The sequence below is a fragment of the Palaemon carinicauda genome, chromosome 12 (genome assembly GCF_036898095.1).
Source record: "Palaemon carinicauda isolate YSFRI2023 chromosome 12, ASM3689809v2, whole genome shotgun sequence".
Lineage (NCBI taxonomy): Eukaryota > Metazoa > Arthropoda > Malacostraca > Decapoda > Palaemonidae > Palaemon > Palaemon carinicauda.
The window spans coordinates 150163488-150189976 of NC_090736.1; the positions used below are offsets into that span (position 1 = coordinate 150163488).

General features: G+C 45.4%; 1 long non-coding RNA gene across 1 annotated transcript; it reads left to right on the forward strand.

Annotated features, from left to right (window-relative positions):
- On the forward strand, positions 1-24721 carry LOC137650691 (uncharacterized). The gene is made up of 3 exons (XR_011046055.1): positions 1-89; positions 24167-24322; positions 24660-24721. It is a non-coding gene; the product is annotated as an uncharacterized lncRNA (long non-coding RNA).
- Positions 24722-26489: the final 1768 nt, after the last annotated feature.

Sequence of the window (26489 nt, forward strand, 5' to 3'; positions counted from 1 at the left end):
TCTCTGAGAACTTGGTAAAGTTTTGGTCCTTGGCAGTTGCCATCACCAAGAGTCATACAAATCGTCATCACCACGCATGGATTGAGCACGTAAGTTGTGTTTTAATTAGTATTATGGATGTATGTTGAAAATAAAATTAGTTACTATGTGTCAATGGGAGACGAAGTTCGTATTGAATGGAGAGCCAGTGAAGTTTGCCCTCGCCATGTTCTTATAATTTACTGTAATGCTCTCTAAGCACCACAGTGAGTAGATTGGTAATGATCAATGGTTGCTGCTGGTGGTAGCCTAACGCAGGAAATTCTTGGTAGAGTTGTATTGTATTACAGGGTGTGATTTAAATTCTGTAATGTTAGGAATTAAGAACTTACGGTAGGTTAAAGTAAGCTATGAAGGTGTGGGTTTAGTATGTGGCCTACCTTGCTTGTTAGGTTAGGTTAGGCCAGGCCACATACTAAAGCAGAATTTCGTAGGCCATATTTGAAAAGTAGGCCACATACTAAACCAGTTCCGCTATGTAAATATTGCCTATTGCCATGATCACTACCCTAGGTTAGTTATTAGTTAGCTTCCTAGGCATCCGGTTACCACATATTAACCTCTTGGTGGTGGTACTTTACACTGCTTTTAAGGGCTGCTTTTCTGGTCCTATCCTGTAGGGGAATCCTACTATCTACAGGGTGTTACGTACTTCATTATATCATGTGCATTCCAATGCATTTAGCTTTTCACACCACACAGGACGCTTATAGGTATCATTATAGTGAAATACCGGGTAAACTTTACTAATATAAAAATCGGGTTATATATTGAAAGACTCCAATTTTTTCCGAAATTGACCTTTATTCCCCTCGCAAATAAATAGTTGAGATATACTTTAGTATATCCTACGGTAATGTTGACACCGAGTGGTAACCAGGGGTTTTCGTTTATTGATCTAGTGATTGAATATGCTCAAAGACCTATTTTAATTTTTAAGGAAAAATGTTGCGAGTGCTGTCGAGCTATTTGTAGGATCGACTACAACAGGAAAATCTTTAGTGACAAAAGAAAAAGATGGAAGTACAATCTATTTGGAAATTTGGTATTAATAGATAAATACACAGGACAAACTTTACTAATACAATGCTTTTGTAAAGATTGCCAAGACAAAAAAAAAGACGTAGTTGTCAATCATAAGGTAAGGAATTATTTGTGATTTACTTTATCATAACCTAAGGATTTATTTGTGATTTACTTTTATTTTGTGACCCGGGAAAGGGTTGGGGTGGCTTACCCCCAAAAACTAGGGTTTGTGACTTGGGAACTACTAGGTTAGGTTAGGGGGTTTTGTTATGTTCTGTACCCTTTTACAAATCTCAATAGTGTTAAATAATGAATCATGTTTTGTGACCTGAATAGGGGGGTCCGGGATGCTTGACCCCTAGCCAGGGGTTGTGACCTGGGAACCACTAGGTAGGTTAGGACGATTTGTTAGGTTCTGTACCCTTTTATAAATCTCAAAAGTGTTAAATAATCCCGTTTTGTCCTGTTCACACATCCATAATCCCGGGTTCCCACCTGTGTCCTTCTGGAAAGGGGGGTAGGGCGCCCATAACTGTAGAATGGCTTATTTACAGTGGAGATAAAGGTTAAATGGTAAATTTTTACAAGCACTTACCAGGCCATAGGCGATATTTGCCATTACAAACAACATCAGCTACACATTTCAGTCACTTTTTCTTCTATGCACTTTTCGCCGGAAATGCATAATTAACGAGTTATTCAATATCTTATTTTTAATATTTGTTAAAAAATGGACAAGTCATTCGACATGTTGACTCCACAGCAAATATTGTCATCTGAGCCTCTTTGCACCCTCGCATACCCATAAGTAAGTAGTCCAATATATACTAATATTTTCCTCAGCCAATTTTTTTTATTTGTTTCATTTGTATGCATGTCTTTTACATATTGTAATTAATATTTTGTTATTTTGTTATTTAGTTTACGTTAAATCACTTAGAAAAACGTTATTGTGGTTTCCCCCCCCCCCCTTTCTAAGGCATTTTTGGTCCGAGACACAAGCGTTAGCGGTTGAAAAGCATTTTTTTCGTGCATCCTCTCAGGCATTTTAATTTTCTCTTCTCGTTTTTCATGTTTGTATGCATGTATTTTAAACATTTTACTTAATATTTTGTTGTACCAAAATGGGTTAGCGTATTTCTCTGTACTAGTTTACGTTGAAGCACCTAGAAAAACGTTATATTAATTTTTTTTAGTTTTTTCCCCTTTTTGGAGGCATTTTGGGTGCGAGACACACACATTTCCGGTATGGCGCGCATTAATCTTCTGCACATTCGTTACAGTTCAAATTTTAGTTTGCGATGGCAACCGTCGAAGTCAGTTGTGCGGGCTGTAGTCTTGACTATTTTAAGTGTATCAATACCTTTTATTCGAAAAACAGCGAAATCATAATTTTTTTTACAAGGACACGGTGCTTTACCTGTGGCAGTGAAGTGCCCCCATTGTGATATTCTTTGCAGTTATAATAGTAATACGCACCTGTTTTTCTGTCGACGTCGTAGGAAAGCTCCCAAGAAAAAAGCTAGTGTTCAGTGTACATACACCGTTTCTTTGTTCAAGGGTACATTCTTAGATAATGCACATGTGAAACCTTGGGAAGTGGCTCTTTTTGTGAATCATTTTTTAAGCAAACATTGGGATCACTCTACCATCATAGACTGTTTACATTGGTCGAGCAGAACAAGTGTGGATTGGCGAAGCTTTTGTTCGGAAGTAACCGAAAAGTGGTTTTCAGAACAATCCCCGGTGGGTGGTCAAGACATCGTCGTGGAAATTGACGAAACACTAATTGTACGTAGAAAATATAATCGTGGTAGACAATTAAATCAAGTGTGGTTGTTTGGAGGAATTGAGCGTGTGTCCAAAAAAAAATTTATCATTCCGTTACATCACGAAGGGCAAGACAGAAGTGCTGAGACCCTTATCCCATTAATTAAAAAGTATATCTTGCCAGGCTCTATTGTAATTAGTGATGGTTGGGCAGCGTATCGAAATGTAGGAAATGAGGGATATACCCACAAAGTGATAAACCATAGTGAGGAGTTTGTCCAAGGGACAGACCCAAGTGTGCACACGCAAAACATTGAAAGACTTTGGAGAGACGTCAAGGAGTGGTCCAAACGACCGGGGAATCGATCTGAATATCTGGAACAATATTTGGCCAGATATTTATTTATTTCACGTTACAATCACGATCAGTGTTACCATCATTTTTGGCTGCAAGTTGGTCAGCTTTACAGACCACATGGTGACCGTGCACGACCCATTGCTGAACAACCTGAAGCAGATAACCCAGTATCGGACTCTGAATCAGACTCATAAGGTAAATACATAATTTTTTCCTGTGACGAGCTAGGTTAGGCACAGTGACCGCTTAGGTTAGGGGCAGTGACCGCCTAGGTTAGGGGCAGTGACCGCCTAGGTTAGGGGCAGTGACCGCCTAGGTTAGGGGCAGTGACAGGTTAGGTTAGGTTAGGTTAGGTTGGTTTCTTTAGTTATCAATGGCAAGAAAATATGTTTTTCTAGTTGATTTTGATGTGTTTTGCAGGAATTTCACCTTCATATTTGTCGAAAATACACAGTTTTTGTCACACACCATTTGGGGTGTGGGATAAAAACGGGTGATTTCCGCCAAAAATGAAGGTGAAATTTGTGCAAAACACATCAAAATCTACTGGTAAAACATATTTTCTGGCCCCTAGACCCTGGTAAGTCATAGTAAAAATTTACCGGTTAAATTTGTTGAAAGCACATCATTTACCGTAGGATAAGTTTTTTTTTTTTTTTTTAGAAATGTTGTCCCATGTTTTCCTATGAATTTACCCTCTTTTATTTTAGGTTAGATTAACGAATGAAAAGTATATACAATACAATATTACCACTTTCTTACAATCCTGTTCTCTATGGAAAATAGGATTGCCAATGTGGTAAGTTTTGTAGGTAATTATGGTAATGTAATATTTAGCCAAACAGGAATTTGCTATATGAGGTGAATGACTGCTAGCTTTAATTGGCATTGTTTCCCTATATGATTAATGGGTGCTTGGGTGTTACATCTTGTGATTGGTGAACTAGAATGTTAACTTTGTCGAAGTCCATTGTTTACTTCTGGAAGATTGATGGTAGGTTTTGTGCATGAGTTGTTCACGATTGCTTCAATTTTTTGTATGACGTTCGTTAGCTGATCTTTTGAACTATTAACCGTTTGGTGATCCAATGATGTGTGAAAATATTTAATGCTTTAAGTGATTTAATGACGTGAATTGCTGCATGGTATGTAACTTAGTTTCGGTGTAAATTTGGCGTAAATACGCCCGTCCCTAAGGAAAACGAAACTCACACCCCCCAGTGGGAAGATGGTTGATGGGTATGTGGAGCCTAAAAGAGAACTGGTAGTAGCAGAGCATGTGGCAGATGTATGCTGATTTCCAATGTGACCTATTTTTTTCTATTTATGCTCTCGTAGAAAAAAATTTTCGTGGGACATTTGTGCGTATGTAAATAACTGTAGTAGACATGCTTCATACATGATTAGAAAGATCATTCTTTGTACTTTTATATGGTATATAAAACAAAATAAAAGCATTAATGCTTTATACATAAAATCTTATCGTAAAAACACCTACAAAAAAATTGCATAACTTTATCTAACATTAAATTGCTTGTTATCTAACAGTAAATTGCTCAATATTTTTCCAACAATACATATAATTTTTATTCATTCATTTTATTGTAAATTTAATAGGCTTTACAGTGATGTCTCTAGTTTTTTCTTATCTTTACAGTATTTGTTTTGTCGTAACAATGAAAAGGTTCACATAAGTAGGTTGGAAAATTTGAAATTTTCCCTCCGAAATAAAGAAGCTATATTTTTAAATATTAAACTTAGCCGGTGAATATATAAATAGCTGACGTCTCCGACGGCCCGACAGATTCCAAAAAACTCGCGAGCGATCGCCATGAAGGTTGCGGGTGTGCCCACCAGCGCTGACTATCGGCCAGATACTGCATATACTTCTCAACCAAACCAGGTCTTCTCTGTCGGTGTCACCGACAACATTGGTTCCGCTAGTCCTCGAGTTTTCTAACGAATTGGTGAAGTACTTTGTTTTGGTTTTATTGGCTTTCGCTGTGTTGGTTTGTTCCTTCAATAAAACTCTTGAAACCCTTTTTTGTGTTTTGTTGATGAACTTGGCTTTCCTTTGGATTTTCTCTGGATTTTCATAATGGCTGACCCTTCTCCTGTATATCGCAAATGTGCGAAAGATTGTAACAAACGTCTTCCGAAAGCTTCTATCGACCCTCATACTGTTTGTGCTAATTGCCGGGGTAAATCCTGCCAATTAGGAGATCGGTGTGAGGAGTGTGTGGTTTTATCGGAGTTCGAGTGGTTAGAGTATGAAAAATATACTCGGAAACTCGAAAGAGATAGGGTGAGGAGAAGCTCGTCTAGATCTTTAGAATTTTCCTCCTCCCATGCCCCTGAACCTAATCCTTCCCCTGTAGTGGTAGTTTCTGAACCCCCTATTGGCACTCATGAACCTTCAATGCGTGATATGTTTTTAGCTATTCAAGCGTTGGGTGAGAAGGTTGAAACCTTAGTCTCGGACAGGAACCAGCTTATGTCCGATGTTAAGCTGTTAAAGAGTCAAAGTGGTAAAGTGGAAAGTGCGCAAAATGTGTTTAGTGTTGCGACCGAGGGTTCGTCTGTTCGTGCTTGTTGCTCCCCTAGTCCGAGACCTCTTTCAGGCTCCCCTGCACCAGGGAGAAGGAATGTCGTAGGACTTAAGGGAGCGAGAGGTGTAAACCGACATACAGACGTTCCCTCTAAGGTATCAGACGTTTCTCATCAAGAACGTCCTTACCATAAGACGGGGGAGACTAAGTTCTCCTCGTCTTCCGACGATTTGCCGCATAAGAAACCTTGGCGTAAGGTTTCTAGACCCTTAAAGCGCAAATCAGTCCCTTCAGGACAGGTCCAGCGTCCTGGCTGTAGCCATTGGGGCATCTCTGACCGTTTTCAGTCATCGGATGGCTGTTCGCCTGTTAAGCGAAAGCGTGACACGGAGTCCGAGGGTCTCATTCGGTGCGATGATTTGCATGCACAGACGTTGCCGACGTCACGGCCCGTTCCGACTCCCGTTGACCTGAAGTGGAGTGTCCTACAGGACATGCAGTTGAAACTTTCATCTTTAATGGAGGTTTATGAGCATGAACAGGTTCGTAAAGATCCTTTGCTTGCGGTTCACCAGTCCGACAAGCGTGACTCTGGTCTTCAACCGCCTAAGCGAGTTTTGTCTCGTTATTATGATGTTAGCGCTAACGTTATCGGTGCTGTTAAACGCGACTCTGATCATGTTCCTCGTCATTCACGTCAGTTACGTGACGTGGAACCCCTTTTGCCACAGACTCAAGGTGACATTCAGCAACTGTCGCCGCAGTCTAGAAGTGACGTTCGTCGGCCGACTCCGTTGCCCCGACGTGCCGTTGAACGTCAGTCACCGCAGTCGGGTGTTGTTTTTCAAACTCAAACCCTGCAGTCAGTGCAGTCCAGACGTGATGTCGAACGTCAGTCGACACAGTCTGTTGTTGTTTGTCAGTCTCAAGACTTTCAGTCTTTGCAGCCTCGGCGTGACGTCGTTACCTCAGCTGTTGCTGCGGCTCCGTCGCATGTTGACATAGCCTGTCAAGCGTTGCCTCCTCGGCATGTCTCTCCGTATCGCGAGACTTTGCCGTTGTCGGATGAAGTTCCTTCGGATGAGGAAGTCGTTGATCCCCTTCCTGCTGATGTTCCTTTGGGGACTCTTTCGGATGGAGAGGAGCCTAGGGTTGCTCAGCCCTCCCTTGATTTTAAGATGATCATGCTTATCTTTAAGGACCTGTTTCCTGATCATTTTGTTTCTGCTGCTCCTCGTTCGCCCCCATCTGAGTTCACGCTGGGCCTAGCTTCTTCGACTCCGTCGTTCACGAAGTTAGTGCTCTCTCACTCTTCTAAGAGAGCTTTGCGTTTGTTGGGCGACTGGTTAATGACCAGGAGAAATTTGGGGAAGTCCACTTTTGCTTTTCCCCCTTTCAAATTGGCTTCTCGTGCGAGCGTCTGGTATGACACGGGAGAAGTTCTCGGCTTGGGGGTGCCTGCCTCTGCCCAGGGAGACCTCTCAAGCCTCGTAGACTCTCCTCGTCGTCTGGCCATGAGACGCTCGAAAGTTTGCTGGTCCTCTTCAGATCTAGATCATCTCCTCAAAGGAATTTATCGTGCCTTTGAGGTTTTCAATTTTTTGGATTGGTCTCTGGGAGCCTTGAGTAGGAAGGTCTCGTCAGCAGACCGTGATGTCTCTGTTCAGATTATGTCGTGCATGGACAAGGCAATTAGAGATGGCTCTAATGAACTTGCTGCTACTTTCACAGCAGGGGTTCTTAAGAAGAGAGAGACTCTTTGTTCTTTTCTGTCTGCAGGTGTCACTCCTTGTCAAAGGTCAGAACTTCTCTTTGCGCCATTGTCTTCTGCCTTGTTCCCGCAGCAGCTTATTAGAGATATTGCAGCGTCTCTTGTACAGAAGGACACTCATGATTTGATGGCCACGTCTGCTCGTAAGGCTGTTCCTTCATCTTCTTATGTCAACAGACCCAAATTTGAAACCCCAGCGACAAGGTTTATCCCGCCTTTTCGTGGCAGAGCTCCCAGTAAGGGAGGCTCTCGTGCCGATAGTAAGCGGGGGAAGAAGAGAGGATCTAAATCCTCCCGTGGCAGAGTCTGACTGCCCACGTCCTCAGACAGCAGTAGGTGCCAGATTGACCAACTTCTGGCAGGCCTGGGAGAAGAGGGGTGCAGACCGGGAGTCTGTTTTGTTGCTGAAGGAGGGTTACAAAATCCCTTTTGTACGAAGACCTCCTCTAGTAAAAGATCCGATAGACCTCTCTCCCAGGTATCGAGAGGAGACGAAGAGACAGGCATTACATCTTCAGGTGTGTCTGTTGTTAGAGAAGGGGGCGGTGGTGAAAGTCTCGGACCTTCAATCCCCAGGTTTTTACAACCGTCTCTTCCTGGTTCCAAAGAACACAGGAGGTTGGAGGCCAGTGCTGGATGTCAGTGCTCTCAACGTATTTGTTGTAAAAACAAAGTTTACGATGGAGACCACCAAATCCGTTTTGGCAGCAGTCAGAGAGGGCGACTGGATGGTCTCTCTCGACTTGCAGGATGCGTACTTCCACATTCCGATACATCCAGACTCTCAACCTTATCTGAGGTTTGTGTACAGGAATGTGGTGTATCAGTTCCGAGCACTGTGCTTCGGCCTCAGCCCTGCTCCTCTTGTTTTTACGAGGCTCATGAGAAATGTAGCAAAGTTCCTACATTTGTCGGGGATCAGAGCCTCCCTGTACTTGGACGACTGGTTACTCAGAGCGTCGTCCCGTCATCGCTGTCTGCAGGACCTACAGTGGACTTTGGATCTTGCGAAGGAGTTGGGCCTCTTGGTGAACAATGAGAAGTCACAGCTGACTCCCTCCCAAACGATTCTCTATTTGGGGATGGAGATACAGAGTCTAGTTTTTCAGGCTTTTCCGTCTGCCAACAGGATCGAGCAGGCTTTGCTCAACGTCCGTCTCGTGCTAGAGAAAAACCGTTGCTCTGTGAGAAGCTGGATGAGCCTCCTAGGGACGCTTTCATCTCTGGAACATTTTATCTCTCTAGGGAGACTTCACCTACGCCCTCTCCAGTTCCACCTAGACTTCCATTGGAACAAGGAGAAAACTTTGGAGGCGGTCTCGATTCCGATCTCCGATCCAGTCAAGACTTGCCTAGCTTGGTGGGACAGCAATATAAGACTTCGGGAAGGTCTGTCTCTGGCAGTCAAGAACCCAAACCATGTGTTATTTTCAGACGCATCGGATTTGGGTTGGGGGGCGACTCTGGACAGTCTGGAATGCTCGGGTCTTTGGGCCGCAGACCAGAGGAGCCTTCACATCAACTGCAAGGAGCTGTTAGCAGTCCATTTAGCACTGAGGAGTTTTGAGAGAGTGCTTCGAAACAAGGTGGTAGAAGTGAATGCAGACAATACCACGACCTTGGCTTACATCTCGAAGCAAGGAGGCACTCACTCCCACGCTCTTTTCGTCATCGCAAGGGACCTCCTCATTTGGTTAAAAGATCGAAACATCTCGCTTTTGACGAGGTTCATCCAAGGGAAGTTGAACGTCTTGGCGGACTGTCTCAGTCGAAGAGGTCAGGTGATCCCTACGGAGTGGACGCTCCACAAGGATGTGTGCAAGAGTCTTTGGATGACTTGGGGTCAACCCACCATCGATCTCTTTGCGACCTCGCTGACAAAAAGGCTCCCGACTTATTGCTCTCCAGTCCCAGATCCAGAGGCGGCCCACATAGATGCCTTTCTGTTGGACTGGTCTCACCTGGACGTTTACACCTTTCCACCTTTCAAGATCCTCAACAAGGTGTTGCAGAAGTTCGCCTCTCACGAAGGGACCAGGTTGACGTTGGTTGCTCCCCTCTGGCCCGCGAGAGAGTGGTTCACAGAGGTACTTCTATGGCTGGTAGACGTTCCAAGGAGTCTGCCTTTGCGGATGGATCTCTTACGACAGCCTCACGTAAAGAGACTTCATCAAAGCTCCCCGCGCTTCGTCTGACTGCCTTCAGACTATCGAAAGACTCTCAAGAGCTCGAGGATTTTCGAAGGAGGCAGCTAGAGCGATCGAGAGGGCTAGAAGATCCTCTACCATCAAGATCTACCAGTCGAAGTGGGAGGTATTTAGAGATTGGTGCAAGTCCTCCTCTATTTCCTCCTCCAGTACCTCTGTAGCGCAGATTGCGGATTTTCTACTATATCTGAGAAACGGTCGCTCCCTCTCTGCATCCACCATTTAAGGCTACAGAAGCATGTTAGCTTCTGTTTTCAGGCATAGAGGCTTGGATCTTTTGAATAACAAAGATCTCCAAGACCTCCTTAAGTCTTTCGAGACCTCTAAGGAGCGTCGTATTTCAACTCCTGCTTGGAACTTGGACGTGGTCCTACAGTTCCTAATGTCAGACAGGTTTGAGCCTTTAAATTCAGCCTCCCTGAAGGATCTTACCCTCAAGACACTTTTTTTGGTGAGCTTGGCTTCGGCTAAAAGGGTCAGTGAGATCCATGCTTTTAGTAAGAACATCGGCTTCTCAACAAATAAAGCAATATGTTCTCTTCAACTTGGTTTTTTGGCCAAGAATGAACTTCCGTCTCGTCCTTGGCCTAAATCTTTTGAAATACCTAGTCTTTCGGAGATCGTAGGTAATGAAGTTGAAAGAGTGCTGTGCCCTGTTAGAGCTCTTAAGTTTTACTTATCTAGAACTAGACCGATACGAGGTTGTTCAGAGGCTTTATGGTGCTCCGTTAAAAAGCCCTCTTTGCCCATGTCTAAGAATGCGTTATCTTACTTTATTAGACTTTTAATCCGGGAGGCACATTCTCATTTAAGTGGGAAGGATCGTAGTTTGCGTAAGGTCAAGGCTCACGAAGTTAGAGCGATAGCGACTTCGGTGGCATTTAAGCGAAATAGATCCCTTCAAAGTATTATGGACGCGACCTTTAGGAGGAGCAAGTCGGTGTTCGCTTCATTTTACTTGAAAGACGTCCAGACTCTTTATGAGGACTGCTACACACTGGGTCCATTCGTAGCAGCGAGTGCAGTAGTGGGTGAGGGTTCTACCACTACATTCCCTTAATCCCAATATCCTTTTAATCTACTCTTGAAATTTTTAATCTTGTTTTGGGTTGTACTGAAGACTAAGAAGTCTTTCGCAATCTTTTTGATTTGGCGGGTGGTCAAAATGTTGTTTCTTGAGAACGCCCAGATTAAGGGTATTGATGAGGTCCTGTTATAGGGGTGTTCGCCCTGGATATAGCAGCTCCTGGGAGTCTTTCAGCATCCTGAGAGGATGGCTGGGCTTCGTGAGGAAAGCGGACTAATGAGGCAGAGTAATCATCAAAGTCAGCTTCCTTACCAGGTACCTATACTTAAGTTTGTTTTTATGAAATATTTGTCAAAAACTCTTGAGCATATATGCCTTTATTGTTATAATACTGGTCTCTACCCACCACTATGGGTGTGAATCAGCTATTTATATATTCACCGGCTAAGTTTAATATTTAAAAATGATATTTTCATTATAAAATAAATTTTTGAATATACTTACCCGGTGAATATATAATATTAAAGGCCCTCCCTTCCTCCCCGATAGAGACCCTATGGACTGAGAAGAACTGGTTTGGTTGAGAAGTATATGCGGTATCTGGCTGATAGTCGGCGCTGGTGGGCACACCCGCAACCTTCATGGCGATCGCTCGCGAGTTTTTTGGAATCTGTCGGGCCGTCGGAGACGTCAGCTATTTATATATTCACCGGGTAAGTATATTCAAAAATTTATTTTATAATGAAAATATCATTTTTATTCATTTACACATACTTACTAATGCATTTATTGAAAAGAGGTTGCATCCACATGAAAGGTATACAATTCTTCACAATTTGTGTATAGTATTATCAAAAATACTCAATCATTATTATTGAATTTTTCATGAATTTCTTCATAAATATTTTTTTTTTTTTCAAACATTTCATGCATTTTTTATTATTTTTTAGCATTCCAGTTATTTTTTTTTATATTGGTACAAAGCTCAATCTTTTTTCAATATGCTGCAACAAACCAAAAACTTTAATCTGTTAATGGACGTACCATTATAAGAAATAAAACTTGTTCGCGAACGTCATTTTTTGGCTAAGGCCATATGCACTGTAACCTCATCCAGACTTTAGTGAGGGCATAAGTGCCAAAGGGTTAAAGAGTTTCAAAGAATTTATGCACAAGTTCTTTACAGGGAGTAGGGCGTGCTGCAAAAAAATTGTCGTTAGACAATGGGTAGGACCAGAAATATAAAGATACATTTAAAAAAATATGCAAGCATAAAAATGAAAAATAAGTTATATTTTTCCTAACGATAGTATTAATTTTTTCACAAAGAGGGCGCTTGGATTTCATCTGTCCCTGCCTGGTGCTGAAGGAGGCAGACGATCCCGGATCAGTACTTCTGTCTGACACCCTTGCACACTTTTAAGGGTGCAATGGTTGAAGTAAAGATTCCAGGGATTTGTCCTCTGAGGAGGATTCTGTCTTTGGGCAGCCCTTTGGTGTGTCTCATGACCCGAACCATCCATGGGCCTGGGGCACTCCATTCCCAGGCCAGTTTTCTCAGAAGTTTGCAAAAGAAGGCCTCTTGGCCTTTCCTATTCCCTGGCAGGACCACCCACAACTGTCAGGAATGAATCGAGGGTTTTTCAACATTCTTGAGAACCCTCATCTTGCAGACAGAGGGAGGAGGGATGTTGAAGGGGGTTGCTCTAAGAATTCCATCAGATAGTAAGTTGGCCAGGCACCAGCCACCCGTTGAGATACTACCGCGTGAGAGTTATGGGGTCTTTTGACTGGCCAGACAGTACTATATTGGATCCTTCTCTTTGGTTACTGTTAATTTTCCCCTTGCCTACATACACACACACACACTGAAAAGTCTGGCCTATTCTTTTCTTATTCTCCTCTGTCCTCATACACCTGACAACACTGAGATTACCAAACAATTCATCTTCACCCAAGGGGTTACTGTACTGTAATTATTCAGTGGCCACTTTCTTCTTGTTAAGGGTAAAAGAGACACTTCAGCTCTGGTCAGCAGCTCTTCCAGGAGGACACTCCAAAATCAAACCATTGTTCTCTAGTCTTGAGTAGTGCCATAGCCTCTGTACCATGGTTTTTCACTGTCTTGGGTTAGAGTTCTCTTGCTTGAGGGTACACTGGAGCACGCTGTTTTGTCTCTTTTCTCTTCCTCTTGTTTTGTTAAAATTTTTATAGTTTATATAGGAAATATTAATTTGTTCCGTTACCGAAATACAAACCACGCTATTTAATTAGGGGGTATTACTTTCAGCGTAGCTGAAACGATGAGCCATTAGATTTTTAACGAGGGTTTACTACCCTCTCGCTAGTTAGTGAGGGGGTAGGGAGGGGTAGCTAGTTACCTCTCCCCCCCCTCACACACCGGTGAATAGCTCACTTTGCTTTTGGCTCGTGTGATGAACAGACGTGTCTGCTCACACCCTCGCTTATTGACAACCTTAATCTTTTTGCTTTTTCTTTCAGTGTGTGTTTGGAAGTTGGCCTCTACCATTATGCGGAAGTGCCCCAGATTATCTGAGCGCCCTTGTGGCACTTACATGTCGGCGGTCGAAACTGACCCTCACACCTTATGTCCGTTCTGCAGGGGCCAACGGTGTGACAAGGACAAAGTATGCAGTGAGTGTAGGGAGTGGTCTACCTCCCAGTGGGAGAGGTTTTCCCGGCGCCGGAAGAAGAAGTCCAAAAGGGATCTTTCTCCTTCAAGGGTTTCCTTGAAGAAAGAAAAATTAAGGGACTCTTCTTCCGTAGCCTGTACCTCCTCCGAAGCTCCCGCTCGAGCGGCCTCTTCCGAGAGACCGTCGAGTGATAGCGTAGGCCGTTCTTTTGTTGACCGACCTCGGGGTTCGGGAGAGGGAGTTGCCTCCCATAGCGAGGCAGCTCCTCCTCCTCCCTCGGGGGAGGATTTATCTTATAATTCTGTGAATAATGATGATTTGTTGCAGCTTTGGGCTTCCTTGGGGCTTAAGGGCTCGCCCTCCAGGGAAGCCCTGTTTGACTTAATCCAGTTGGGTGCTGCTGTCAAACAGTCGCCGGTGATAGTGGAGGTTGACCCTCTGTCTATCGTCGACGTTGTTGTGGCAGGGGCCTCCGACGAGTTGGGTCAAACCCCTGCCTTGGTTCCCGATGCAACTGAAGGCTTAGTTCCTCCCTCCGAACATCCTTCGAGGGAGGAGCTAAGTCCTACGGTCTCTCTTGCAGGTTCACTGACTGAGACTCCTCTTCGGAGGACTGATGATAGTCTGCCTGCCGCCCCTAGAGGACGTATCCGTCGGAAGGCTCGCCTTCCCCTTCGCCGTAGAGGTCTTCCTTCTCCTCACACGGGAGTTAGGAGGCGGCTCTTCGCCATCGTAGTCCCCCGCAGAGGATCCTCCTCGCTGTGCTCCGACCATTGCAGTTGCATCTTGGGACCTCTCTGCCGATCGTTCTCTTTCGCCTGCCAGACCTTCAGACCTGCCGTCTCCATTCCTGGCTGCTGACGCACGTTGGGCACCCACGCATCCCATTTTCCAACGGGCACCGGTCCCTTCGGGGCATAAGCGCCGGGTATCCCTTGCGCTTCAACGTTCTCCTGCGTTCTTGCGCGCAAACACACTCCTGCGGTGAAGCATTCTCTTCGTAGAACTTCATCTTCGGAGACAACGCCCCCGAGACCTCCTGCAGCTGAGACTTCTCTCCATTGTTCTCCTGCTCGCCAACACTCACCTGCACGCCAGAGCGCTCCTGTTCGCCAGCGTACAGCAGCGCACCCTCATCCTGATGCGCGCCCCGCGTGCCCATGATCTCCTGCGTGCCCACGATCTCCTGCGTGCCCACGATCTCCTGCTCGCCAACGTTTGCCTGCACGCCATCGTTTGCCTGCACGCCATCGTTCGCCTGCGCGCCCACGATCTCCGGATCTGGGCACAAGAAGGAAGACTAAAGCTTCTCCTTCTCTTCAGCGTCAGCCATAGCCTACGCGCCAACGTGCGCAGACACCAGACCCTGCTGCGCGCCCTCCTATTCGCCCACGCGCTAGGGGGAACACCCCTGCGCTTGGGCGCTCGCCGAGATCCTGCTCGCCCACGCGCTCGCGAACCATCTCCTTCTCGCGTGAAATCACTTGCACCTACGCCTGCGCTTCTGGATTCTTCGGATCATGCTTCTGCGCGCCCTCGATCTCCTGAGCGCCCGCGCGCTCCTACGCCTACGCGCCATGGCTCGCCAGCCGCCCTCTCGCCATCCTGGAGATCTCCTACGTGCCCGCGCGCACCCTCTCCTGTGCACAGTCGCTCTCCTGTACACCCTACGCGCCATCGCTCGCCTGCGCGCCATCGCTCGCCATCGCTCTCCTGCACGGCAACGCTCTCCTGCGCACCAACGCTCGCCCGCGCCCCCACCCGCGGCCACCCACGCCCTCGCCATCATCCCCGTGCCCCCGCGCGATCGTAGTAGGATTCCATTGCACGATCACCAGCGCGATCTGGAGACATAGCGACCGCGCAAGCCTACAGGAACGAGAGCAGTCAGGTCATCCTCACCCCCCCCCCCCCCCCCCCCCCCGCAAGCGCAGACCAGCGCGCTCGCCCGAGGGAGGGAAATCGCCAGGTAGGTCCAGCAGTTGTGTCTACTCCTAAGGATCACCCGATCCCCTTCCCTTCAGAGGGAGTCTCTGACAGCGCTGCTGTCAGTAAGCAGCCATGGTTTGCATCCCTCATCAGAGCTGTTGTGCAGGATGTCAAACCTGCCTTCGCTGAGATGGGGCTTAAAACTATGGCGGCTCCGACCCCACTGAAGAGAAAGAGAGGAGTAGAAACCGTGGTTACTTCTCCGAGGGTCAAGCTGGCCCCTCGGACATCCTTGAGGAAGGCTCCCTCTCCCCCACAGACGTTTTCCGTCCTTGGGGGAATCAGACGAGGTGAGGCGTTCTCCCATCGCACCAATGGGAGAAACCCCACCTCGCGCTGGAGAATCGTCCCAGGTGGGAGCAGAGAGGAGCCCTCAGACGTCGTTGTTGGAGTCCTGTGTTCCTCCGAGGAAGGAACCCAAGGATTTCAAGACTGTACCCAAGTCATCCTCAAGGATCCTTCCAGAACCTACTAGACCTGCGGAGAACGTCCACGTGTCCCCCTAAGAAGAGCCTTTGGGGATGGGAGACTTCGCTGCCAGTTCACCAGGAGGGGAACCACTAGAGTCAGAGCATGACTTCTGGCAAGTCTTGACTCTGATGAGGCATCTCAACAGGTTCCCCGATACTGAGATGCCTCCTCGCGAGGGCAAGGACACGGTCCTGGACCGAGTCTTTGGCACCCAGAAACCCACTAAGGCCAGTGCAGCTTTTCCCTGGTCCTAAGGGGTGAAGAGTGCCAGGGATAAGGTCGAGGGCCAGCTCTCCGAGCTCGCCTCCTCCAGCCGTTCCACGGCTGGCAACAAACTCCTCCCGCCTCCTAGCGTCCAACAGAGGAGGTACTTCGAGATTTTGGTGGAGGCTTGTTTAGCTCTTCCCCTTCACCACTCTGTGGAAGAGCTTACCCGGAGTCCCTCTTGAGAGACTCTCCAGCCGGCAAGTGACTTTCTCGGCGACTGAGATCATAAGCCAGGAGAAAGTCGCGAAGTGTGCCATGCAGGCTACTTCGTGGCTTGACCTCTGGCTGGGATCTCTTGGCATCCTGTTGGGATCTGAAGATTTGTCTAAGGAGAGCACGGTCGTGATGCGGTGGCTGAGAGGTTCCACGCGAAGGTCCCAGCCGTCGAGGTCAGCAGGCTCAGACATTCTTCCCTTCTAGGGTAGAACCTGTTCAAGCCTAGAGACTTGGAGCAGGCAGCCGAGAGGTGGAGGAAGTCCAATCAGGACTCCCTCCTTCATAGGGCTCTTACATCTAAGCCATATAAACCTCCGGCACCTCAACAACCTCGCCCGCCCAAGACAACAAAACCGGCTGTGGCAGCGAAGGCAATGGTGTCGAAGCCCTTTCCTGTCAAAGACAGGAAAGGCAAAAAGTTCTCCAGGGGAGGAAAGAATCCTAGAGGGAGCGGCCGAGGCCGCAAACGCTAGGATTGGCAGTCCCCCTGCATGTCCACCAGTGGGGGGATGCCTTCAAAGTTGCGCAGACAGGTGGCAGCAACTTGGGGCCGATTCCTGGACGATTTCCGTAATCGGTCAGGGATATCGCATCCCGTTCATAACATCTCTTCCTCCCCTGACAGCGGATCCAGTGTTGTTGAGCTCCTTTGCCATGGGATCGGCAAGGGGCCAAGCCCTACGGGAAGAGGTCCAGACCATGTTGAAGAAGGGCGCTCTCCATAAGGTCGTCGACGGTTCCCCAGGCTTCTTCAGTCGACTCTTTCTTGTAAAGAAGGCATCTGGAGGCTGGAGACTAGTCATCGACCTCTCAGCCCTGAACAGGTTTGTCAAACAAACCCCGTTCAGCATGGAGACGGCGGACACGGTCAGACTTGAGGTGAGACCACAAGACTTCATGTGTACTTCCAGATCCCAGTCCATCCGTCTTCAAGGAAGTACCTAAGATTCAGCCTAGACAACAAGATCTACCAGTTCAAGGTGCGTGTTTCGGTCTCTCCACAGCACCTCAGGTTTTCACCAGGGTGTTCACACTGATTTCTTCGTGGGCACACAGGATCGGCATCCGTCTCCTCCGCTATCTGGACGACTGGCTGATCCTGGCAGACTCGGAGTCGACCCTTCTTCTACACCGAGACAAGCTTCTGGGACTTTGCCAAGATCTAGGGATCATGGTAAATCTCGAGAAGTCTTCTCTGCTGCCAACTCAACGACTGGTATATTTAGGCATGATCTTGGACACCAATCTCCACAAAGCCTTCCCATCAGACGACAGGATAGAAAGGCTGAGGAGGGTCGCAGTTCCTTTCCTCAGACGAGAAGAACTCCCAGCCCAATCATGGTTACGTCTCCTCGGTCACCTTTCTTCTCTGGCCCGTCTAGTTCCAAATGGTCGCCTCAGGATGAAATCCCTGCAATGGCGACTCAAGTCCCGGTGGAATCAAGGTCACTATTCCCCGGACATCTTGGTTCCAATGGGTCCTGCGGAACGGACGGATCCCCAGTGGTGGTTGACAGAGGAAAACCTACGAAAGGGAGTGGATCTTCTCGTCCTCCCCCCGGATTTGATGCTGTTTTCGGACGCCTCAAAAAAAAGGGTGGGGGCCCACGTTCTGAACCACAGGACCTCAGGCCTATGGTTAGATTCAGAAAAGTGCCTCCACATAAACCTGCTAGAAATGAAGGCTGTGTATCTGGCACTTCAGCAGTTCCAACAGTACCTGGCGGGTCACTCCGTGGTGGTGATGAGCGACAACACCACGGTAGTGGCTTACATCAACAAGCAGGGAGGTACCTTTTCACAGCAGCTATCCCATCTTGCAGTAGAGATACTGAGATGGACCGAAGTCTACTCTATTCCACTATCAGCTCGCTTCATTCCAGGCAAGAAGAATGTGCTCGCCGACAGTCTGAGCAGGGCATCTGAGATAGTGAGTACCGAGTGGTCTTTGGATTGTCTAGTAGCCAACAAAGTCCTGACTTTGTGGGGTTCCCCGACGGTGAATCTGTTCGCGACAGCCTTGAATTTCAAGCTCCCGCTGTACTGCTCCCAAGTCCCGGACCCCAAGGCACTCTGGCAAGATGCCTTTCAACAACGGTGGGACAACATCGACGTCTACGCCTTTCCCCCGTTCTGTCTGATGAGAAGAGTACGCAACAAGACCAGAATATCGGTCAACCTTTCAATGACCTTAATAGCTCCGCTATGGCATCACACAGAGTGATTCCCGGACTTTCTGCAGCTCCTGATGGAACTCCCGAGAGAACTTCCTCCTCGACACGAGCTACTCAGACAACCACATGCCAACATCTTCCACAAAGCCGTAGCATGGCTACAACTTTACGCCTAGAGACTATCCAGCGTCTCCTCACAGAGAGAGGCTTTTCGCAACAAGTTGCGGAAAGGATGTCTCGACACCTGCGAAAGTCATCCGCTGGTGTCTACCAGGCAAAGTGGAGAGTCTTCTGTGGTTGGTGTCGTGGAAGGGGTATCTCTCCACTCAGTGCCACTATTCCAGCAATAGCGGAGTTCCTCGTGTACTGTATTTGCGGGAAGAAATGCACCTTTCAGTCTCGGCAGTGAAAGGCTATCGCTCAGCCTTAAGTCTTTCCTTCAGGCTCAAAGGAATGGACATTTCTTCCTCGCTGGAACTTTCTTTACTCATACGAAGTTATGAACTTACCTGCCCCCAGTCGGAAGTGAGACCTCCTCCATGGAACGTGGTTCGAGTCCTCAGGTCTCTTAAGAGACCTCCTTTCGAACCATTACGCCAGGCTTCTGATCGCCACCTGACTTGGAAGACGGTGTTCCTGCTTGCTTTGGCCTCGGCCAAGCGAGTCAGCGAACTTCATGCTCTCTCGTATGACATCGCCCATTCAAGGGGATGGGGGGAGGTAACGTTCAGATTCGTCCCTGAGTTTGTAGCTAAGACTCAGAATCCAGGAGTTCTGGACCCCCGGTTGGACTCCTTCCGGATCTCGAGTCTCCGTTCTGTAACAGATGACCCAGACCATCTCCTACTGTGCCCAGTAAGGAGTCTGAGGCCCTACCTTAAGAGAACAGCTGCAATCCGTCCTCGAGTGCAAGCATTGTTCGTGAGCACAGGAAGGACGAAGAGGAGGGTTACTAAGAATACAATCTCAGCTTGGATTCGCAGGGTTATCCACCATTCCCTGAATCCTGCCCCTCTTCCGTCACGTCGCCCTAGGGCACACGATGTCAGAGGCATCGCTACGCCCCTGGCATTCAAGAGAAATTACTCTGTGACGCAGGTTCTACAAGCAGGGGTGTGGAAGCGTCAAACGACCTTCACAGCCCACTACCTGCAAGACGTGACCCACAGGAGGCTCGATACGTTCTCTATCGGCCCTGTGGTGGCAGCACAACAGCGGGTTTAAACCTCAGGCTCCTTAATGGAAAAGTAGCAGAAGGTTGAGGGCATTGTTACCCGGTTTTAGTCTGCATGAATGAAAAGGTATGCCTGGCCCTTATTCTTTTCTTCATTCTCCCCTCTCTTGGGGAAAGCAGCATCCTGGGTTCTCTGCACAGCTGACCTCAAACCACTGCAGGTAAACCATGTTTCCTTGTGTTCCTAGTATTAAGTTAATACTGTCACGTCCCCATACCCTTACGAGGTGGTATTGGGATTGCCCTAACCTAGATTTCCATCTAAAGGACTCCAGGTCAACTTCCTAGGACGAGTCACACTTCACTCCTTCACACACTAGCTTACGTAGGCCGCGGTCCTTGCAGAGCAAGGCACTTGCGAGGTGCAGGGACCCCTTATCTTGAGTTCTACATAATCAGATACTGAGTCCCCGGGCAAAAGCCAAAGCCAGTACGGCTGGGACTTACCACCCTTCCTAAGGGTTAGGTCACCCTAATTAAATAGCGTGGTCTGTATTTCGGTTACGGAACAAATGACAAATTTGTAGATAATTTGTATTTTTCCTAACCATACAAACTTAGCTATTTTATTTAATCAAACTTGCCCGCCAGCCCTGTCCCCCGGGAAGTCCTACCTCTAAGCAAAGTGAGCTATTCACCGGTGTGTGAGGGGGGGAGGGGTAGCTAGCTACCCCTCCCTACCTCCTCGCTAACTAGCGAGAGGGTAGTAAACCCTCGTTAAAAATCTAATGGCTCGTCATTTCAGCTACGCCGAAAGTAATCCCCCTAAATTAAATAGCTAAGGTTTGTATGGTTAGGAAAAATACAAATTATCTACGAATTTGTCATTTTAATGTTACTCTTCGTAAAAAAAAATTTTTCTTATTTCCTTTCCTCACTGGGCTATTTTCCCTGCTGGAGCCCCTGGTCTTATAGCATCCTGCTTTTCCAACTAGGGTTGTAGCTTAGCAGGTAATAATAATGATATAATAATAATAATGATAATAATAGATCTTACTTTCCTTGGATCTAAAGGACCAGTGATTTTAGTACCCATGTATCAGTCCATTTTTAGTACCACCTTTCCCCTGTTACAGTTAGACGATTGACATGTCTCCTTATGCCAGTGGCAGGGGAAGCTTGGGTTGATCTTACCTGCTGGCTAGTGTGGAGCCCACATAGCTGAGTGGGACACACGCCTGAACAATGGGGTAGTCTCCTTGGTAAGGGCCAGAGAAGAAGCATCTACTTTTTAATATCTTGGGGCTAGTAACCTTTATTGCACTGTAAGCCTTCAAAGATCATTAGGGAGGCATCTGGTGGGTTGCTGCACTACCACCACCGTATTGGCTTACATGACAAAGTAATCTACTGTATATGCATTTTGGGATGGCTTTCTTTGCTGGGAGTTGTCAGCCAGTCATATTCTGGGCAAGAAGAAGTGGGCCAGCAGATACACTTAGAAGCCAAAGAAAGGCTGTGGGGTCAGTGGTCCCTACATCCTGGTGTAAAGGAAGAGGCTTCTGTTGGAAAAGGATCGACCTGATCACCATATGGTTAGGCAGGACGTACCCCTGGTTTTAACCCCTCTCCTATCCCACCCCATGGTCTGTGTTTTTTGTTACCTTCCAACACTTGATTGATTACAGCCCGTCTCCTTTCAACCCTGGTCTGTTAGCTAATCTAACGTGTGAAATTATGCTGGGATTGGGTTGATTTCGGTAGCTCCCAAATAGCTTTTTGTCAAATGGTTTCGCGTTTTGCCTTGGCGAGATCCCGAAAGAACTCCTTTGGCTCTCACTCTCCCAGGGAATAGTGCTATTCTCTGTGATGGTCATTATAGAAGGGATCCCTTTTTAGTTGGATCATCTATTGACCAAATAGCAAAGTTTAACTTCTTCCTGGCTACGGCCATCAACGCTACCGCTCAGACTTGAACATAGTCTTTGGACAGAATGGGATAGACCTCTCCTTCTCATAAGAATTGTCTATGGTCTATTTGTTGGTGCTTCTAACTGCGTTGCTATTCTTGGTACCTCGTTTAAGCCTTTGAGAAGGTCTTGGTTGAGGTTCTGATATGTAAAACTGTCTCTGCCGCCTATTGGCGGAAAGGTTAGGCAAATGACAAATTCTCTCTGCCTTAGTCTCCCACTAACAAGTGTGGAAGCTTTAGTCTCTCACTAACAGGTATGGGAGCTCCTTGGTCTAGTACCAAGGCACTTGGCTAAACTTGAACCCTGCTGGGGCACGGCTCCAGATTTGAGCCCTTCTCCATTCTATCTCTATGTGAAGGGGCCTTTCCTTATGAGGGCTCTAGACTGCTGTCTGGAGAAGACCCAACACTTGGTCCTGAGTTGTCCAGAACACAATGTCTTTCAGATTCCGAGACTTGATCCGCAATGCATATTGTATTTCTTGACTGCTGAGAGATTCTAGGTTTCAGCTAAGACTAGAGCTTGCGAAGTCAGGGGCTAGGCCCCACTCTTGTCTTCAAGAGGAATCTTTCAGTCTCCCAGTGAGTGAAGGTTCTAGTGTGTAGGCTATGCTTCAGACCATCTTTACCATGAGGAATCTTTGAGTTGCCCGATGACTGAAGGTTGTGGTGTGTATACTCCAGACCATCTTCACAGCCCTTATCCTACAGGATTACCCACAAGGCCCTGGATTGCCTTGGTGCTGGGGTCTTTTGGTGGTTGCTCAGGCTGTAGCTAGTCTAGATCCCATATGGGAAGATAAGCATTATGTCTATGGAAGGGAAGCAGAATAATTAGATCGTCTCCATTCTTGCTGCCCCTATCTAAGAAACGAATTGGTCGAAGCATTACTCGCTAGATCTGACTTGATGCTGGTAAACTACACTGCTGACCTCTATTCTTTAGAACATAGAGAAGTTTTCCTCCCTCCCTAGACAAGGGGGAGGGTGGTGGACTATATACCAACGGTTTAGTCATCGTATGCCAGGTGTATTATTCCGGACTGCAATCCCCCTCTGGGGAAAGGGATCTGTCCTTTGACTACGTACCAATCTTTTTGGTCAGGCCAGGCCCTATGAGTCTATTCATCCCAATGATGGATAGAAAGCATTTTCTTTGCTTCCATATGGGACAAGGTAGATTGACATTTCCAGGGAAGAAAAAGAACCTTTCAGCGAGTCTCCCTAACAAAACCCTAACAAAACTCAAAGTATGATTGTGAGTAGGTCAAGGACGGTGGCTCCTCAACATCCTGATCTCAGTATTGATAATGTTTCTTTAACATTGTATGACTCTTTTAAAATTTTAGGTGTGATTCTTGGCAGCAAATTTACTTTTGAGAAACACATTAGGTCTGTGTGTTCTTCCATTGCACAAAAAATTTGCTTATTGAGAAAGTCTTTCAGGGTTTTTGGTGATCAATCTATTCTGAAGAAGTGTTTTAATTCCTTCATTCTACCTTGTTTTGAGTATTGTTCTCCTATCTGGTGTTCAGCTGCTGATTCTCATCTTAATTTGTTGGACAGAAACTTAGGCTCTATTAAATTTCTTATTCCTGATCTAGATATTAATCTCTGGCACCATCGTTCAGTTAGTTCATTATGCATGTTGCATAAGATTTTTCATAACTCTGACCATCCTTTACATTCAGATCTTCCTGGACAATCTCATCCTCATCGTAATACTGGGCAGGCAGTTAATTCTAATAGCCAGGCCTTCTCCATCATGAGGCTCAATACTACACAGCATTCCAGAAGTTTTATTCCAGCTGTGACCAAGTTGTAGAATGATCTTCCTAATCAGGTAGTTGAATCAGTAGAACTTCAAAAGTTCAAATTTGCTGCAAATGTTTTTATGTTGAACAGGCTGGCATAAGTCTTTTTATAGTTTATATATGACATATGTTTTGACATTGTTACTGTTTTTAGAATGATTTATTGTAATTTTTTCTCATTTATTTATTTTCTTATTTCTTTTCCTCACTGTGCTATTTTTCGCCCTTTGGCTTATAGCATCTTGCTTTTCCAGCTAGGGTTGTAGCTTGGCTAGTGATAATGATAATAATAAAGGACAATGGTTTGTATCCACATAGGAACACATCACAAATTTTTAAAGTAATTTGTATTTTTCCTAGCCATGCAAACCTAAATCTCTTAATGCAAATTAAACTTATCTCAACCACCCTTTGTAGCCCTGAGCCAAAAGGTCATGAATGAAGAGACTTTAATAGGTAAGGGGTCGGGGCTCCCTGCCTTCACTTAAACATGTTGCTTGACTGCATGCTGAACAATTCAACGGCCAATCAGCTTTCACGCCGAAAACATACTGTACTTCCTACGTAAGGGACTTAGGTTTGTATAGCTAGGAAAAATACAAATTACTTTTTTTTTTTTTTATAATTATTTAAAATACCTGTGATTTTGTGTAAAAACGGAAGTTTAAAATACATTTTTTTATTTCAGATTGCAGGATCACAAATCTAACTTTTCCTGTGTACCCTTTGACAAATATAACTGCTATTCAGTGTTTCCAACTAGTTCATCCTAAAGTCATTTGTCACCATATGCTTTGGATATGACCATATGATGGATGATAGTGCTGCGTGACTTTAATTGAAGGTAAGACTCCACAGAGATTGAGTTCTCTGATAAAGAAGGTAGTTTAACAGAAAAAAATAATAGCAGGAGTTACAAGGAGTTTAGAAATATTTCCAATTCTATTCATTGTAAATTTTAATATTTGTTAGCAAAAAGTGATTTAGATGTTAATTACAAACTTTATTGATTTCATAGATTTTGAAAATGCAAAATAGATAACCATTTTCATTATTATGGAATTAGGTATAGGAAGCCTTAGGGTACAGTATGCTTATTGATAATCATGTTTTTATTTTAATGCCATGCAATTAAAATCAATTTAATTATGCTCAATGTAATTTACTACTCTTTCTTTCAGAAATTCTGGTCAGCTGGTCAGCAAGTTTGAATATTGGATATCTCAAAGCACAGAGGATTCTTCTGTGCCCCTGTTCTTCAGTTCCGGCTTTGTTTTTTTTTTTTTATCCACATCTAACTTTTCAGAGTAGTTATAACAAATGGTAGTGAACTATTACTGTAGTTGAAAAGGTCTTGAAATAGATGGGTCTTTTAACTTATGGAGGGGACCTAAAGTTAAATATGTTTTTTACCCAAGATTTTCCTTTGATTTATTGATTTAGAGTTCTTTCATTTTATCTGAACTTTAATGGTCTGTTAGTTAGGTGGGGCTTGAGATGCAGCACATAGCATTTTTGACTAATATATGATAAAATATCAGTCAAATAAGACTTGAGCTACATAGTTTTTTACCTTAAATTCCTCATTGACTTCTTATTTTGTAAGTGGTAACAGGTTAAGGGTATTTCAGGATACTGTACATCAGTTATACCTGAATTTCTATGAAGCATAATAGGAGTTATATAGGGTAGGTTAACACATGTTAGGAGGCAGTATATACATTTTATCAATATCTCATTTTAAAAGTTCTGTTACTAGGTAGTATAGGATGATTTAGAATAAGGAGTTTATAATGCATGTAATTTACATAAAGTTCTTGGCAGTTAAATGAAGGATGTTGGATAATCAGGGAAATATATTGACTAACGAAGTGGTTGGTTTTAATATATAATACTGGGGAGAAACCTGTTAGGGGCCAAGATTTAGAGTGAGACAGAGACTTAGATAGCGAGATAAAATGAAAGATGATAAAGAGAGAAGAGTTTTTGTGGAAGAGGATGCCTTAGAAAGGAGGTACTGCTGAGGGAACATTAGCTAACAGACTCCTTACTGTTGGAATAACAGTGGGGAAAGAAGTTTGGGGAGTTAATTGATCATTTTGGAGTTTTTACCTGTTTTCACATAGTACAGTATGTAATTCAGTATTTATCTGGACTTCACTACTTTGACTGAAAAATATGTTGGATTAGCAGCAGGTAATTCTGAGATCTGGTAGGGAGGGTTAGCAAGGTTAATAAATTTGCAACTTGCAAGGCATTGCTTTTATAGGCCAAGAAATTCTTGGTAAATTTACATCTACTTTAATATTATTGGTTACTTAGAGGCTTGACTTGTAAAGATTCAGTTGTTCCGTAACCGAAATACAAACCACGCTATTTACAGAGGGTTACCTTTTAGCGCAGCTGAAATGGCGAGCCATTAGAATTTAACGAGGGTGTATTACCCCCGCGCTAGTTAGCGGGGGGGTAGGGGAGTGGTAGCTAGCTACCCCTCCCCCCCTCACACACAGGTGAATGCTCACTTTCACTTTTGGCTCGGACTGTGACAGACGTCTCTGTCTTGGTCCTCTCTTGGCAGCCATTGTTTGTTTTGTCTTTACTTAATCGCTTACTTTTCATTTACTCAGTATATATGTAAACATGTTTTCATGTTTGTATATATATTTGAGTATAGAAATAAGTAAGTTTAATTTTCAGATTTGTGTGGGTAGTGTACGATATCTACGTGGAGTCCTCGGCAGTTAGGCCACCACGGCGTAATTTTATGGGTGGCGATCGAGTTTGACTTATGTCTTTCTCTCTCTTGAGGTCGTTCACCTTTTTACTACGTGTTACTACGCCCTTGTAGCTTCCTTTCCGTGTGGGGGGTTGCTACGCCGTACGTTTGTCTCAATTAGTTATGAATCTAATTGTAGTTGTTTTTTGTTTTTCAGCTTGTAGAACGATTCCTTTCGTGGTTTTCGTTCTTTCTTTAGTGTTCATTCATTTTTAAATTACATAATTACATAGTT